Below are 19,651 nucleotides of genomic sequence, written 5' to 3'. Positions count from 1 at the left end.
ATAATACAAGGCTACGTTAGAGATATACGTGATAACATTTCATTTCAGTTTCTACGTCAGACTACTAGTAGAGCGTATCATAAGAACACGGGTATGTGTACCATGCATACTGGACAGTGTGTTTGGCCAAGATATGGCAATTAACCAGTTTTTGTTAAACTTCTCGTCGCTGAAATCGTCCGATGACCACAAACATAGACCGATATTGTTGGGCCAATACTACGTCACTGATAGCAAACAGGGGAATAATTACATTAGCTAATGAAACTGCTAATGTTAACCTTTTTAGGATCTTGTGATCGAGATTGCTTCTGCTCCTGGAGCGCATTGCCATGGAGAAGAATCTTGCACCCAACCGCAACCGCTCAAGCATACTTGGTGTGCGTAAAAGTTGATATGGTGAGAAGCAACCCAATCTGAAAAACCCCGACTTTCTCGCAACGTTCTCTTCCCTCGACTTCCTGCTAGGAGAGAACTATCATAAATGTCGAGCTGAAGACTTTTTCCGCAAGGGCTGCACTCAGAAGTATAAACTTGAAGGCTCCAGTTCGTCTCTAGGCTCTAGTACAGGAGATAGGTGAGCCATGAAATTGAAGTGTTCGTAGACTTTCATCATTTTAGTTTCCCGAAGCTGACAAGCTTTGAGTCCAAGTTTGGAGCTGAAAAGAGTGGTCCATGAGTTTGAAAATTCCTCAATGTATCAGGAGCACAGGAACGAATGCACAGCGGCACCAACACCATCCTTATCAGCCACAAAGTTACGTGAAGATCATAGCACAGATAGACGTAGGCATGCTCCCTACTTCAATTCCGCAATCCTAGTCTCATTAGGGTTTAAAGGAAATATTCGCACATTTTCGTATATTTATTTATTACTATTATATAAATATTCCAAATATACTTTTAAATAATTCTGTGAACTAAGGAAAAAAAAAACGAGCTGCCACATGGCTGCTGCCGGGTGAGCAAGGCCAGGAGAAGACAGAAGAATCCCTCCCGGCGATTGGTGGATGGAGCTGCCCTAGCCATACTATGGATCATCCAGTGGTGGAGAACTCACTGCCGTGGAGCGATCTTCGGGTTCAGCTTTTTGAGCCAGCCCAATCGAAGGAGCAATTGAGAAAGCAAAGCCACCGGAATATTTCAAATATTCTTGCCTCTAAACCTTTTCTTACCGCACTTCTTTTAAAACAAATTTGCGATAGTTATTTAGATATTAATAATGCAAATATAATTTTTATTATAAGTATATTCTTAAATATTAAAGAATATATGTGAATATTCTTCTGAGCCAGAAAATTCATAGTAATTTTGAAATATCTAAATGATTCATCGTAATTTTTGAACATAAGTCGTGCCATCTTTTGTTCTCTCCTCTAGAACAAGTGGCCTTTTCTCCAGATGCCATTCTCGTCGGAATCAAATATGCACTGCCCAAGGACATGGAGATTTGCTATCGCTGGAAATATTTTGCAACTCCAAAATCACTTGTAAGTATACCACTCCTCATGCTTATAAATCAATAATCTTGCTTTTAAAACCTTGCCTTCTAGCAGGTAAAAACAAGTTTTAACATGGTTTGATAAGCCTTGAAATTTCAGCCACTTTCATTAGGCGACAATTCAAGGCAAGCTTTAAAATCTCCTTTTGATGGATCACACAAACAATGTAAGGTTTAAGTATGAGATCGTTTCTTCTAATAGCTCTCATTCTAATCTCTCACCTGGATTCGTGCTATGCACCACCGCGTGGGACTTTTAGAGCGAGACTCGCTCATGGTATGCTCTCCGTTGAACAAGTGAGAAGAGTGGTAGAAAGGATCGAAGGCTACGTGGAAAATATACGTGATAACGTTCCATTTCAGGCTGGAAGAACGATTGAGCTTGTCGTGAGGTTTGCTAGGAATACGTTTGTGCACGTCAATTTACTACTGTTTAATAGAGCGTATGACGATGACGGTGCAGGTGTTTGTACCATGCGTCCACCGCTCCAAACTCTGTTGGGCCAAGACCTACGGCAGAGTATACTAGATATGTGTGAAAGCATACGGGAAGGATCGTTGGTACGGTCTCGTTAATATTGTTCTTGAATATTTTGGAATTCATTATTTTGTGGAAGATTGTTCTCCAACTTCTCCTCACTTAAATCGCCTGATGATCACAAGTATGCGGAGCTTCTTGGGGTTGACAGCGATATAAAACATTGTTGGGTCTATATTACATCCCTGCTCAGTGGCTTTAGAAACACTCTTGGCTCGTATTTGCTGGGTGGAAACAGCTTAATCTCGGTTGATAGTTCTTATAGGTTGACAATGCAAAAACATTGCATACTACAGAGTCCCAAGGGAATAATCACATGGAGCTCGGGAACACAGGGAAAAGATTCGTGCTGCTTAACCCTGCTAGTTGATGGCAAATTGGTGATTGTTGGATCTAGAGGGGAGGTGTGGTCCAGCAAAAAGAGCTCCATCCGAAACAAGTTTTATGCTCTTGTGATTGAGAATCTTGGTTACTTGGCCATTTACAGACCAGACACTGCCACACTTATTTGGAGATCTTTAAAGGGTGATTAGGGTGATAGATTGATGATACATTCTCGCCTCTGAGAGATTTTATTTTGTGTGTGTGTGTGTGTGTGTGTGTGTGTGTGTGTGAGAGAGAGAGAGAGAGAGAGAGAGAGAGAGAGTCTGAGTCGCTCAGAGTGTGGAGTGACTCTGAGTCTGAGCTTGGCAGCCCGAGAAGCCCGACCCGAATGTTATAGATGTTGTGGCTGATAAGCTGTGATCATTCGTTCCTGCTCCTGTATCAGGTACTTCGATTTCACTTTCAAACTTGCAGAAGCAGAAAGCAGCAAACTATCAAGCCCATACTGCTCACTGGCCCGGGAAAGGTTTTGCTAAGACATTTGGAACTAGAAACGCTCACTGCACAGATTGGACAAGCTCTTGGATTGACTGCCATAAGAGCCAAGTTACGTGATACTTTCCTTCCATATGTAGACGATGCTCCTTGAACAGGTGGTGTTGATCTTGATGCCATTATTGTTGGGAAACCACTAGTAAGTATACGCCAAATCTGAATTTTTTTTCTCAGGCTTTGAAAATAACGATCTTGCCTATGTTTGCAGGTAAAAACAAGTCTTAGTTTTATTTCCTGGTTCCATGAGCCTTGAAACTTCAGCCCAGCGACAATCCAAGGCAATATTTAAAGTCCTCGTTGGATGGATCACACAAGCAAATTTTTCAAGGCTCAATCGTTTCTTCTAGCAGCTCCATTCTAATCTCTCTGCTGGATTAGTGCATTCACCACCATGGGGGATTTCTAGACCTTTGTATGATATGCTCTCCGTGGTGACAGTGGTACAAAGGGTAGAACATGAAAAATATACGTAATAACAGTCCATTTCAGGCTGGAAGAACGATGGAACTTGTAGTTCTTGCTAGGAATACATGTCAATCTATTAGCGTTTAATAGAGAGTTTGATGAGAACACGTGTGTGTATCTTGCATCCACTGCTCCAAATGTGTTTGGCCGGATCCTGGAAGAGTTAGAGAACGTTTATATGGTCATGTTAATATGGTTTTTGAATATATTGGAATTGATCATTAGCTCAAACTTCCTCCATGGGATAACCAACTTTTGTTCTATAACACCTTGTTAAGTTTGATGATCACAAGTATGCATATGGTTTTCTTCTCTTAAACTTTTCTCTTATTCATTGGTAATCATATGAGTAAATTTAAAGGAGGATGAATCTGGTTCATCAAAAGTTTATCCTACCCATGGGCTGGCTTTAGGTTTTAGCTTTCTCTTACTCATCTTTAGAGAGATGTGATGGGAAGATCAACAGTTGTACTTACCTTCTTATCTAATGCTTACAACACAGTCTTAAAGAGCACTCTCTATACATAACTTTTGGGCAAAGAATGATAGCAGTCTTAGTAAGAATTGTAGTATGAATTGCATAATATTTTTGGCCACTGAAGTCTACTTTAGAGCTTTTGCCATATCTATAAGCATTACATAGAGCTCTACTCCTCTACATTATGGACATGGTTACTTTAAACTCCACCATTACAATATATGTGTGTTATGCAAAATCATCATGCTTTGCGAGACAATGTTACTATCATCTAGTTTGTAAATTTTTTTTTTCACCTTTAAGTGCTCTAACATATCCAAAATGACCCATAGTTATATTAATTGATTAAAACATATCCTAATACTTCGTTTAAAGAAATTATTAGCAAGATCCCAGCTCTGCTGGGCAAACAAATATATATTTTAAGTAAAAAATGATCTATAGGTAGGATATGTTTTTCATCTCCACTATTATATTTTATATTGTAAATTCAAAAAATATTGGAATGAAAAGATATAATATTTTCAAAATGCATAGGTTTGTTGTCCATCTTATAGTATAAAAACTAATGTTTTATAAAAGAAAATTTCCATCTTCTTTGGATACTACCAGACATGCTGAACTTCATGAGATGCTGCAAGTTAGGTTATATTAGAGATCTTCTTACTTCTCAAAAGAGCTTGATTTTTCACTAATTTTCTCTATTATTAGTTCATGTTTTTCTATCAATCTCAATATTCAACATAGTTGATGTGTTGTGCCATAAGTCTTCATCATTCAAAACCATATGGGTAAAGTTATTGAGTTTACATTCAAGCTCTATAAGTGAGCTGATTCCTATAGGAAATTAAATTTGAAGTTAATCCTCATATATGGTGGCATTGGTAATGATAGTGCTTGCCTTTGATTTGAAGTCCCATCATCATCACAAAGCTACAAGCATAAGGTATTAACTTCCAAAGTGTATAATTGCAACACATTCCAAACAAACTAAGGAAAAAGAGTAAAATGAAAGTTTTCCTAGGGAGTTAAAGCATTAAACATGGAAAAACCTCTTCATTTTTGTATTATTTCAATTGATAAGCTTAGAAGTATACCTTCCATATTATCCCTCATGGGCACCTCATCCTCATGAGATCCTCAATGCCCTCAGAGAAATAGTTGTCATCTTCCACACACTGATTCTTCACTCACTTGAAGATGGATTTATGGCCATCCTAAACTTCTTGAGGTGGTAACTCACCTTGTGACAATAACAATAGTGGTATAAGTTATAATTTTTCATCTTGTAATTTACCAGTTTACTTCACTTATCCAACTATCTTTGTGTTAGCTATAATTAAGTTCCCTCACCAAAGTCCACTCTTATTGTAACCAACTCTTCATTACATGAATAATATAGTGTTAGCCATTTCTCCATAGATTCCCAAACTTTCTTTCCCGATCCCCCTTACCGGATAAATTTGACTTATAGTTCAACTACACTCTTTATAAGCATAAACAACTAAATATACCAAACCTTTTGTTTATAGGACTTTTTAAATCCCAAGCCTTGGATGCATTTCTTATTTCGGGACCTCAAGGAAAAATAATCTATCTTAACAACTCAATATAAATATCTTAATTCCCCACCTTTACCCCAAGAAAAGGCCTAAACCCTTAAGGAGTGAAGATTAATTAACTTTATAACACTTAAATGGGCACTTGAGCTAAAAACATCATAGTTAACTTTTTTTCCAAGAGTGGGAGATGTTTTTTAGCACTTCTTTGATAGGTTTCTTTAGTATCCCTCCAAGTTCAAACTCACTCCTACTAACCCTCAACTCTAATTCTAATATGGTTCCAAAGCCATCTTTTGAGAATTCTTTCATGACTAAGTTCTTAGCCTCATTATCTCTATTATACTTTTGGAACCTTTTGCATTGCCCTCCCCTTCCCAATAGCTTTTTCATTGATGATTTCCTAGAGACTCATTACAATATTACAATTATATGTGGCAAGTTGTTATACCACATTTTTAGAAGTCCTAAATGTCTTATCTAATTTGTCTCATTTTTGGAGATATAACATCTCAAATTATCCTACAGCTGTTTATTCACCTTTTTTATTTATTTCTTTATTCAATACTTAATATGTGTCTGTGGGTGATAACCTACACTAAGGCGCAATACTATTTTAAGAGTGTTTTCTAGAACTTACTGGTGAATAGTTTATCTTGATTTAAAATAATTTCTTTGTTCAAATAATAGCTTCATTACACCTTTCATATCCACTTTTGTTGTGGTGGATATGAAATATACCATTTTTAAAAATTGATTCACCACTATGAATATCGCATTAAACCCTTTACTTGGGGGGAGTTCTGTGATAAAATCCATTGTAAAACAATTTAATAAACAATTGGGAATTAAGAGGCTCTATAGTAGATCTCTATTACCTTTAGTTATAACCTATATTTCTTTTTAAACAAGCTTATTATCTTAAGCACTCCTTTGTGCTTTACAAGAAGTCTATTATGACACTCTTTTGATGCTAACTTTCTTAGTTCCCTTTTTAGAATATACATCTTCGTATGCTTATAATAAATGATTTTATTATGTTTTATATAACTTATTTTCTCTTCACTTGACAACTCATTTTGCAAGTGAGCATTTCATGCCTCTTTATTCCTTAGTAACACTTTCTATGTCAGTTCATCATCTTTATATGTTGTTTGCATATCATTCAAGAAGGTTTTTATTATACTAAATGTTATCAGCTTTAAGTTTACTTTCTGACATAAAGCATCTGCCATAATATTGTTTTTTCTTAGTTTGTATAGGATTTTGCAATCAAACTCAACCAAAACATTAGTCTACTAACTTTTTATTCCCCAAATATCAAGCTTTGATAAGAAGTGTTTTATTGCTACATTATCTATATATACTTTAAAATGTCTCCTAAGGTCTCTTTAAGTGCATTAACCATCATAGATAATTCCTTTTCATAAATAAGCCACTTTCATTGACTTTTTTAAGAAGAATATTATTAAGTGATTGTTTTGTTTAAGAATTGCATCCAACATAAGACCCGGTGTATTTATTTCTACTTTAAAGTCTTTACCAAAACTTAGTAATATCAATATATAAACTTTTGTCAATTTCCCTTTAAAATGGACAAATGCCACCTTGCATCTGTTGTCTATACCATCTTCCCCTTTTTTTGTTTGATCCATCAAGTGCAAACAACTCTCAAATAGTGTTTGATAAACTTTTGATAGTAGTTGTATAGTTTTACAAATGCCTTTAATTCATATACATTTAATATTATTCCCATTCTTAGATCACTTAGACATTTTTAGGGTTTACTTTGATTTGTCTTTACTTGAAAAACTTTACATTTTGCTGAGCAAAATTACATTTCTCTTTAGTGTAAAATTTGTATTCTTTTAGTCTTTTAAACACCTTTGTCATGTATTCAATATGCTCTTTTAGTGTCTCGTTATAAATTAGGATGTCATCAATGTAAACAACTACAAAATTATCTAAATATGGTACAATGATGTAGTTCATAAGTGCTAAGAATGTTATTAGCATATTGTATAGTCCAAAAGGCATAACTAAAAATTAAAAACTTTTGTACCTCAATTATATTTTCAATATCATCCTCCACTACTCTAATTTAGTAGTATTTTAACCTTAGACAATTCAAGAGAAGTATTTTGCCTTTTTTAACTTATCAAATAAGTCTTTAATAAGGGTATTTATTCTTATTTATATATTTGTTGAACAACCAGTAGTCTATACACATTCATATACATCCATCTTTCTTCTTTATAAATAAAATTAAAGCTTTATATAGTAAGTTGTTCAACTAAATATACCATTTATTAATAAACTTCTTAAGTTAGTGTTTAAATTCCTTAAGCTCTTTTTTGATAAGGGGGGATAGACCACTACTTTAGCTCCCTTAACCAATTTAATCTTATATTTTATCGGTTGACAAGGTAATTATATTAGCAATTCTTTTGGTATGGTATCGAAATTGGTCCAACATTTCTTAAATTACTAAAAGCACTTTTTTTGGTTCCCTTTCTTGTCAATCCCATCAAGAGTAAATATAAAAATGTTATCTTAGTTCCCTTTATGAATTATTTTCTTATGGATACCAAGTTTAACAAGAGTCCTTAGACCTACTTTACTATATCTTTAGATGTTAGGCCTCCACTTTAAATCATTCCCTAAGCTAATACCACTAGGTTCCTACCTTTTTTTTGTAAGGTTACCATAAACTAATTGAACCAATCTATTTTAAAGATCACATTAAATCCCATTATGTCTAAAATGATGAAATTCATGTTCAATTTCCACATCCCTACTTTCACTCTTGTTTACCAAAGTATTGTATTAGTGTTTACTTATTGTAAACTTCTGAATTTAGACTTCCTGGGAGGTCACTCAACCCAGTACTATTCAAACCCAAAGATGCTTAACCTTAAATATCCCAAGACCTTTAATCAATTGAAAAAGAGGGTGCATTCTTGTTTATGGGCCCTTTCCCTTTATATTTGAACCCCATGGATCGTCTTCAAATTGTTCTTTTTGGTTGTTTACACCTATGACTTTTTATGTAAGGATCTCAAGATATTCAAAAAATATCCCATGCTCACTCACACTTAAAAACTCATAAAATGGTGAAAGTCCCAACAGATGACTATGAAAGGATTGAGTGACTCTAGTGCAAAAAATACTTAATGACCATTGCAAAAAGAGGGGATGCAACCACAATAAATACCAAAAAATAGTTTACTAGAGTGAGAAGAAATTGAAAGAAAGAATAGGGAAATACAAAGAAAAGATATAAATAATCCATAAAATTTTGAAAAAAAAGAGAGAAATAGTATGGACTTCTTAATTCAAGGGAAAACCTAGTAGAAAATTTGAAAAAAGAATTAAATCCTTGAGGAGGAGAGGAAAATAAAGAATGAGTGAATAGAAGAAAAAAAGAAAATTACAATGTGATAATAGAAATGAGTGAAGCCAAGAGGAGAGAACATAAATTTAGATCTCCACACCTCCAAAAGTACCTTGTATCACTCATAAGTTTGCCTAAGGTTCTGGGGGAAAATGAAAACAAAATGAAAGAAAAAATAATTAAGAGGATGAATGTGATAAGAAAATGAATGTAATGTGAAGGAGTATTTGGAAAGTTGTGTATTGAAACCATAAATTTGCCAAATAGAACTTCCTCCTTAGCAAATATGCCTTGGCTTCACAAAGTATTAAGAGGCATATGTCATTAGTTGCTTCCAAGTATTGACACTAGCATATATATTCATACTCCCAACAACTTTGAATGTGCTAATGAAGAAATTAATCTAAACTTTGAACATGTTAATGCAAAATTACTTCAGAAGTTGCTAAGGCAATGATAACTTATTGAAAAATGCTAGAAAATGGTAGCAATATTCATAGTGTAAGGAGCCACTAAAGTGTTAGCTAGTCAGTCTACATCAAGAAAGTGGTTTGGTATTTATAACTCATGACAAGCAAGATATAGATATACCATATTGACTTGGAGATCTTGTGTACCTTAGGGATCATGATTCAATGTGTAAGTTCTCTCTTTATTAACTTGACTTATTCATCATCTAGTGATATGATGGAGGAGGTGTTTACATTCTTAATGATGATTATGACCATGAACTTCTATATGCTCACAACCATCACCATCTTAAACTTGCACAGTGGTGAGATCTTTCCTTTTCTTTTTCTTCATTTCTTTTCTATTTTATTTTATTTTATACTTTTATCTCCTTTATTTAGATTGTATGGCTTTTCTTTGTTGAGGCATCTCTCAGCCCAAACTGTGGATCCATCCCTCACATACACACTTGCAAACTCACAACTCCAAACTCAAGCACAAGAGAAAATGGGGAGGAAAAGTTTCTTATGGGCTTATATACAAATATGAAAGAATATTCCAAGGGTATCAAATATTTTTTGTGCTCTTTTAAGCTAAAATCTAAGCCGTGATGTGAGGAGAAGGCAACAATGAGCTAGCTCTGCAACAGGCAACCACTAGTGGTATGCACAAAACTCTAGCACACAAGAACCCATAATTGAGATGCTCCCATATGCTAGAATGTAGTGTCTAGAGAGGGTAACTGTTAAAACAAAGAGAAATGGCAAAGAAAACAAGAGAAAGAAAGTTGAAAATGAGAGTTAAAAAAAAAGAAAGAATGAAAGTAAAAGATAGGAGAGGAGTTTAAAGTTCAAGGATGCAAAGAAAACCTAGTGGGAAACTATGTAGATGAACTAAAAACTTAAGAAAGTGGGAAAAGTGGAAAAAAAAATAAGGAGAAAAAGTAAGAAAACTAAATGGGAACAAGCTCAAACTTGGCTTCCATGCTCTAGAAGTGAATATGCTAATGCAGCTTCAAGCTCATGTAGTCCATACTAAAAAATTTGGCTGAGAATGGAGAAGAAAACATAAGGAATGTGTTGCCTAGTGGTGGTAACTATGAGGTGTGGGATAAATTGTAATAGAAGAGAGTGATGATAAAGGATCTTGGTGGATGGATGATATGAGTGAGTATGTCCAAGGATGGGCTTTGATATGATGTAGTGAAATGTGAAGTTGCAGCTACTACTCTCACAAAAATTGATAGACCACTATTTGAAAGGTGGTAAATTATTTCACCTGTGATTTGAGTTGGAAGAAAAGGGTGTTGACTTTGTTTTCCACACCTCTGAAAGCACTTAGATGTCCACTGCAGTTAAGGCAGCTCCAAAGAGAAGAAAGTTGTGGCATGTGATTGGTCCATTAAATATCTTGTATGTTGTGCATGAGAATGTCTTGATTTCTTTTGCTACTATTCTGGAAGAGCCTTTGTGATGAAGTGTTATTCCCAAATGTCTAATATGAATGGATGATGAATGGTGGAAAATGTGAAAAAGATGATTAGGTATGTGTAGTGAGAGCTAGGCAACAATGGTGTGAGTGTGTGGAATTGAATTTTAGAGTGTGGATGATGTAAAGTGATGATGGGAATGTGAGGATGGAACTGATGTAAGGAAAGAAACCAAAGAATTAGAGCACAAACCAACAAGAGTTGAGGAGTCTTTATACAATTAGTAATGCAGCCAAAGTGTCATTACCATAGAAAAAAACTTGCTTTCTAGTCTAAAGAAAGATGGAAAAAGAATGAGAGAAAAAAGAAAAGCAAGAAAAAAGAAAGAAAGTAGAAAAATGAGTGAAAATGGAAAGATTTCACTACCGAAAGAGAGAGTTATGGAAGTAATTTCTATGATCGGTGATAATGATAATGTAAACAACCAAAGAGAATGATTAAAAAGATAATTTATAAGGGTTCAAATATAAAGGGAAAAAGCATATGAATAAGAGTGCACCCTCTTTTCCAATCAGTTAAGGTTTTGAGACAATTAGGTTTGAGTAATATTGGGCTGTTTAACCTCCTTGGAAGTCTAAATTCAAAAACTTTGACATCTCGCAAATCCAATTTACCTCCAACTGGGTTAAATAGTACTGGAATGCCAAGAGGATGCAATAGAAGGCCTGAAATGCCTCTAAAACTGGCTGAGTCACCCTCAAGTGCTGGATCACATCAAGAATGCCTAAGGTGGCAATAATGTCATTGGAAGAGAATCCAAGTGCTAGATTGCATCAAGAATGCTTGAGGTGGCAAATAGTGTCATTGCAAGAGAATCCTAGGTTCAACTACTGCCTAGAAGGATGGGAGCCTTCTTGGGATGGTAGAAAATACCTCTAGAGTGTTGAAGAAGTCGTTGTTTATTGTTGATAAAGATCTAGTGGCTGCGTAAAGTGTCGACAGCATCGGGAGAATGCCTAGAGTGCTATAGTAGGATGAAGTCACAATCCAGCCATGAATTTAAGTCTGGGAAGAGTTGAGACGAGGTGCCAAGTCTCAAGTATTGGATTGCATCAAGAATGCTTGAGGTGGCAAATAGTGTCATTGAAAGAGAATCCAAGTGTTGGATTGCACCGAGAATGCCCGAGGTGGTGAATAGTGTCATTGCAAAAAGAATCAGGCTCAATTGCTACCTAGAAGGATAGGAACCTTCTTGGGATGGTAGAAACTGTCTCCAAAGTGCTAAAGAAGTTGTTGTTTGTTGTTGATAAAGATTTGGTGGCTAGGTGAAGTGTCGATAGCATCAGAAAATGCCTCAAATGCTATAATAGGATGAAGTCACAATCCAACCATGAATTTGAATTTGGGAAGAGTTGAGACGAGGTGCCAAGTTAGGAGAAACTGGGTCACAAAGCATCAACAACACTTTGGAGAATATAACTTCTTCACTCTCTTGCCACTCACTTAGGATATGACCATGACGCGAAGGTGGTAGGCATTTTCTAGCAGCATCTCAATTTTTCCCTAGTGTTTTGTTGACAGCTCCAAAACTACTATATACCACGTGAAAAGGCTTAGTCTTACTGTTGAGATCATGTAAAGGACTCTAGAGAAGGTTATGAAGAAGTCCAAGATCAAAAATCATCCTTTGAGAAGGTGTGAGGATGTTGGCTGGCAAGCTTCCAAGGTTGCATGGTAAAGTATATACATCTTGGGGAATTCCTTATAAAGGTAGAGTCAGCATACAACAAGAGACTTGGGGGTGGATATAAGCTCTAGATGTAAGCTCCAAACTATAAGAACAAGTCAAAAACTCCATGGCTGTGGTGGATACCACTCCTAGGTATTCATTAGAGGCAATTAGATGTTGCTCCTTGCTTATAAGAGAGTGGTCAAATAATGGTTTTTCAATCCCAATAGCCACCAACTCATCAACTTCATTTGTAGGAATTGCTTCTGGATCCCCACAGCAACAAGTGTGTCACAAACTCTCATCTTGTGATTGTCAACATCCAAGCTCACATGCAATGTGGACCCAAACTCTGTGTTGGTGCTGAGGGATCCTTGGTAGGGGTCCATTGTGACTCCTCAAGTGGTGCTAGAGTTAGAAAAGTGCTTGGAGAAACCACCACTTGGATAGATTCCTCATTGTGTTGCAGCAAAGGAATTGATGTGAAATCTCTAGATTTGCTAAAGCCAAGGAATTTCTAGACTTGTGTAGTGGTGGTAGAGAAGTCAAGTGTTGATATAATCCAATCCGTGTTGAAGAAGTCAAGCATATTGTACTCAACAACTTGGATCTTTGGCAGTGTGTCATCCTTAATGAGTTATGGGAAAAGAACCTTGAGAGTCTAGTCAACTTCAATGATGGAAGAAGCATCCACTTGAGACAAGCTAGATGGAAGTAGATGATGGCTATAGGTATTGAGAAGAGTCGCTATATGGACACTATTGGTGATCATTGATTCTCCCTTAACCTAAGTTGCTAAGCGAGGTGCCACGGCTATCCTAGGATGATGGAGTCCTTCAGCTTCCCAGATCTGAGCTGCTGGTAGTCCACTACAAGAAACCCTAGCATGGAAACCACTCCCTACACTCTTGACATTGCAACAGATGCTTGCAAGAACCATTGAGTGATTAGTAAATGTTTTGAGGATGATGGCTTTGTTGCTAGACACTTCCAAGCCACTAGAGTATGCCAAGTCAAGGGATATGATGTTGCTCTGGTATCCAAAATCAAGTAATGCTCGTGTTGTCAAGGATTTATTGCTGATTTGGACCTCCATAAAGAATGCTCTGGGATCATGAATGGTCTGAGTGTTGATGATATGCATGTCATGCTAAAGTTCCACAGGGATGCTTGTGGACTTGGCAAAAGTCTCCAGTTGAAGTAAAACCTAGTATGCATTACAAAAGGTCACCAAGTGTGATTCAGATTGGAGTGCCAACAACTTGAGCAAGAACTTCTGTGGTACCTGAGAGAGAGTAGAGGGCGGTTGGAAGGTCCCACTCTGAAAGGCTAGAGGTTGTCTTGGACATGGATCCTTAGTTGTTGCTAAAGATGTGGGTGGCACTGCAAATACTAAAGCATGGAGTAACTTGCACACCATGAGAGATGGTGAAGTTTTGGAAACTGATGCTGGATTCTGCTCACCATCAATATCTGGGAATGGAGGGGAAACCTTCTTGTGCCCTCTAGTCATAGCAGCCTCCCTATGACCATCCTTTGCAATGTAAACCCTGCTAATGTGCATTGGTGTCTTCCTATGGCTCGACGAAGGGGTGTCTTTGATCACTTTCTGCTCTAGTTGTTGCTGGTATCTTATCTGCTAGCCATGGAAGAGATGTATTATCCACTAGAGGCTGTTGCTGAACAAAGGTGGTTGATGTTCTAGGTGAAACTTCTAACATCTTTCCATGTTGTGCGTTGTAACATCACAATGCAAGTAGTACCAAGAACAAGGAGGACATCTCGGTCTCTCTACCTATTGTAAGCAATATGCTCTAAAATCCTCAAGTAATTTCTCTTGCATTTGTTGCTCCTTGTATCCCGCGAGCTCTGGCAACACCTTTTTGATTGCCAAGGGAACGCTATCATCACTGTGTGGGGCTGGAGAAGAACGGACCATGGCAGCACACGAGCTCTCATTTGAGGGTGGGAGGAAAGCTTCTACTCTGGAAATCTCGAGATCTTGAAGAAGATCTTGCTCTAGAGTCTCTACTGCAGTGAATGCCTCATGACACGTCCGAAACCTTTGCTTAAGCATCTTGCATTCGAGATTTCCCTTGAGGCTAGAGGTGAATGTAGTAATGCCATGAGGTTCATTTGTGATGACCTTGTGCTAGACACACTCCTTCTACTAAGACCTAAATTACATCATATACTCTAGCACAGACTCACGTGCTTCTTGCTGAAAAGTGAACAAATCCATGAGTAAGTGATTTGTTGGTTGCTGCTGATCAAAGTGACCCTGGAAAGATGTTTTGAATGTGAAGTAGTCAGCCATGTCTACCTCCAAGAGCGTCTCTGACCATACTAGTGCTTAGCCAGTGAGCGATCATGAGAAGTTGCGAAGCTTGTGATCATCCTCGACGATGTTGTTTGATGTGCAATATTGTTTGAAGTGAGTGATGTTGTCTTGGTAGAGATGTCACCATTGCCAAAGAATTATAGCAAGTTAGTGCCTCATTGTAGAATGTGGGAAGAGCCGGTAGACTCGGTATCTATGGTGAACGATAAATCCTCCTCTCTAAAAAGAGCAGTTTGATAATTTAGCTTGCATAGGTGTGAAAAGTGTCTTCATACTCTAGGCATTGCATGGAAGATTTTTGGTTGCTGTCTCTAATTGGAACAAGTATGAACCAGCATAAAATGTCCAATGTGCAGTAGATGCCGAGTCATAGAAAATGCAACACACTAAAAACTCTAAGTTGTGTGAGAATAGAGTATCCAAATGGGATAACTCCAAATAAAAAAGTATCTTAACATAGATTTCCCTAACCAAAATTAATGTCACTCCCACAAATGCCAATTTCTCACAAAGAAAAGAAAAATCTAGTAAAGAAAAGGGGAAAAATATAAAGGATGTTATGGAATCACTTGGTAGGATGTGGATACATATTGTCATGCAAAAACAATGGAGAAAAGAAATGAAATCAAGCTCTAGCACTCAAAATGCCTCAAAAGGAAAATATTTTTCTAGAAATTTCTTGACTTTGTGCATGAAATTGAGTGAGGATAAACTTGTTAGAAAACCTAAACTCAAACAAAGAGAATAAAATCAAAATCATGAACTAAGATGCCAAAATGCTTAAAAGGAACCAACCTCTTTGGTGTTTTAAAGTGTTTATATATTTCAGTGATGAACTTCCTAGGCAATGAGCTTTTTTTATTGATATTGACCCACTATATTGCAATATACACACAACATCCTTTAAGGGATGTATTTAACCTTTTTCTTATCTAGCCAAGAAGTTTTAGAAAGTTAGCTCCCACCATTTCAACCAATTATTTTATTTAGTTGCCTCATAGTTATTATGTCCTACAACTAATTGCCAGTGTGCTTCCACACTTCCATCAATATTTAGTACAAACACACAAATCCAACCATATCCAAGATATGCTAACTCCATTTCTATTGGGGTAATCCCTTGAGATATTTGGAGTTTCTATACCATCGGCTTCACAAGTCTACCCTCATAATACTTTCCACTTATATCTAGGTCTTGCCAAGATTATAATAATTGCTTTTTATTCCAACTATTGGTTAGCACTACTCTATAATATTCATATATAACTCTTTGCTAAAATTGATTTTTTTCCATAAACATCTTTTTACAACTTTAGAATGGCACTTTCTACCATTAACAAAATGTTCACTGTTCTCATACCTGGATCTCATGATCCTCTTAGTCCTTCATAAGGTATAATAGACCTCTATCCAAATAGGTTTCCTCTAAGCTTTTAGGACCATCCTTTGACTTTACTAAATTATCCAACTTTTGATGTTTCATAATGTTTTAGCCTCCTAGCTACTTTTGAGGTCCCACCACACTTAAATATAACTTCTTGTATTCACATCATATTCATAAAAACTATATTTGCAAGTATTACTCTAACACTTGATTATCCTTTGTTCTACAGGGTTGTTTTTGCCTCTTAAAACTATCCTTCCATATGATGAAAACATTAACTCATCCTTTGAGTACACCCTTAATGCCTTGGGTTGTTCTAGCATGTATTAGAAGTGGCTCCCATTACCATTTCAAGGATCTATGTCCTTATCCATATTTGACCTCTCACAATCATTAACTTTAGTCCAAATTCATAAGTACTATTTATAATCATATGAAGATAATCTTATAACTCTTTTACTGTCTTAGAGTTTTTATCCTTCCTGTGATCCCAACTATAGTTGTTTATCACAACTATATTAGCCAATTTGCTAAGTCAAATGCTTATATGGATCAAATCTCCATTGATCTTTAAGGAGAACCTTCTATTATTCCTAAAATTCTAAAGTTGTTCCCTTAATGGCCCTTTTCTATCCACCACATTGTCTATAAATTCATATGTGAACTAAAGTGGAGAGCTATGCCCTCTAGATATGCAATTCCTCGAGTATCACCCCACTTCCGAAACCATCATATATCAACATCAAATGGTGATATACTTGACCACCAATAAGAGTTGGATTAAAGAACAACTTTAATATAAAGTTGTAAGCGACTAATTTTTCCATTTTACTTTAGTCACTTAACCATACTTTTAACCATTTGAAAGAGTCTCACTCACAACCTCCAAAGTTTATTCCTGACTTGAGGACTTGCTAGCCTCTTGAATGGGCTCTATGCCACTCTACTTTTGCATTTAGTCCAATTGTTCCAAGTGTTTGATCCCATTACAGACATCTAAAGGTACCATTGATATATCAACTCGTTACACTAAGGTTATGCATATTCATCTTTGTCTCATTGGCAATCCAATACTACCCATACCACAATTCTATCTTCCAAAGATTGAGCCATTCATCCATGAGTCATCATCCCTTAACCACACCTTGGTATCCTTAAGATGCCTAAAGACATAGAGAACACCCTCCTCAATACTTTTAACCATTTGAAAAAGTCTCACTCACAACCTCCAAAGTTTATTCCTGACTTGAGGACTTGCTAGCCTCTTGAATGGGCTCTATGCCACTCTACTTTTGCATTTAGTCCAATTGTTCCAAGTGTTTGATCCCATTACAGACATCTAAAAGTACCATTGATATACCAACTCGTTACACTAAGGTTATGCATATTCATCTTTGTCTCATTGGCAGTCCAATACTACCCATACCACAATTCTATCTTCCAAAGATTGAGCCATTCATCCATGAGTCATCATCCCTTAACCACACCTTGGCATCCTTAAGATGCCTAAAGACATAGAGAACACCCTCCTCAATATCCCTTCTTTGGTCCCCATCGAGTCCCTCTTTGTTCGCAGCTGTGCTCACCAACACCACCATTGGGTTAGAGCCCAAAGGCCCAAGCACTAAGTCCCATAGACCTTTAAAACTTCCTTATCATATGATTGTATCCTTAGTCACTACCCAAGAGGACTATTCCTATTCCATTCCACAGTCTGGGACTTTGGTGTAGTGCACGTGGTTTTCACCCTTCATCCTATGGTGATTTACCATAGGATAACCATGAAGCAAAACCTAAATCATCTATATGCCATATGTCATATGCCACGTGTCCAAAAGACAGTGGAGTGGTACTCAAGTTTCAGGGCCTTGGGCCACTGAATGAAGGAACAGAGCCAAACTCCTAAGTATGGAGCCAAAAAGCGATAAAATTGAAATATGGAGTGACTCTTGAGCGTACAGCCTAAGAAGTGAAGGGATAGGAGCACATAGCAACTTGGAATAGTGTTAGAGCATCCAACATCCTAATGCTAGGGCTAGCACGCAAAATGGAGCTAGATGGAATCTGAAACTATTTTAGCATACCAATGGCCTAACACAAGGATATGGGTACTCCACTAGCTAACATGGAACGAAATTTGGGCTTAAACCCAAGTTAGATGTAAAACAAGGACAAACATGCAAGTGGGAGCTAAACTATACTTTAGGTTTGTCGGCCATACCCGACCTACCCACTATCCCTACTATACATTTGAAACCCTTCATAGTCCCACCCCCCTTGAGAAACACATGTTTTGGGCTTTCACCCTTAACCACCCTTAGTATTAGGAGCCCTTAGTACCAGGAGTTAGTCTTTGGGACAAGCTTGAAACTTACTAATATGGAATATCTCTAGATTGCAAATTTGGACACAAGACAAACACTATTGTGTTCAGGACAATCTCTACATTCTGTAAATATGCCAAATGAGCAAATTTAGATAATTTTCATAATAGCATTTGGGACCAGAATGAGACTAACACAAAGGGTATGATAGCGAGTGTGTTTGGTAGACATGGTAAGCTATCATCTGGCAATATTGAGAAACTAGTTTTAATATGCAAGGGTTCTTGTCAAGCTAGTGCAAGACAGAGAAAAAAAAAACTAACAAGTCGGGCCAAATATGCTTGGCTAAATAGACACTTAGGTATTCCTTTCTTATACTCGTCCAGCTAAGTATAGATGCAAAGTCCAATTTATTAATATTTGAACAAGAGGGACTAATAAAAGGTCTAGGAATATTAACCTCCTGTTATTGTGGCAGTAAGGAAAGAATATCTGAAAGGACTAGCTGATAAGTAACTTTTGATACCTACAGTCACATTCGCGACACTCTCCCTCCCTTAAGGAAGATCAACATCCTCTTCAATGTATACTCAAGTCTAGACCACTGGCAAGGAAATAACTCTAGAAAAAGGTTACGGTGATCACACTATATGAGAAATGCACCAACTTAAATGAGTTAAGGTAACTTTTTTGTTTAACCTAGATGCGCTACCAACTCAAATACCTTTTGGCCATCGCCGACAAGGAAATGACCAATGGAATTAACCACCTTTACTACTCTGGGTGTCATCAAGCTTACAAAAGTGTGATACGCCCCTACCCGCAGGGATATAGAGAGAGAAGCTAAAGGTGTTAGGGCGTGGCCACCAAGAGAGTGAGAGAGAGAGAGAATATTTTGGTCCTTGGAATATTCCCCATCTTCCTTGTATAAAACCCTTGCCCCAAAGGGCAAGGGGGGCATTTTGCAAAGAGCATTGAAGCATTTCTCGTGTTTGAGTGAGCGTTGGGGAAGGTGCCCCTCCTTCCCCCAACAAATGGTGAACTTGGCATGACGCACAGCACTTTCAGAGGCATCATTTCTCTCTTTTTCTTTTGGCCGTAGACTTTAGGAATCAATTTCTTGTTTGTCTTGCAGTGGTTTTGTTTGATCTTGGGCGTGTTAGATAGGTCTGGAGCTCCT

Source organism: Selaginella moellendorffii, unplaced genomic scaffold (assembly GCF_000143415.4).
Source record: "Selaginella moellendorffii unplaced genomic scaffold, v1.0 SELMOscaffold_21, whole genome shotgun sequence".
In the NCBI taxonomy this organism is placed as follows: domain Eukaryota; kingdom Viridiplantae; phylum Streptophyta; class Lycopodiopsida; order Selaginellales; family Selaginellaceae; genus Selaginella; species Selaginella moellendorffii.
This window is presented reverse-complemented; position numbering follows the sequence as displayed.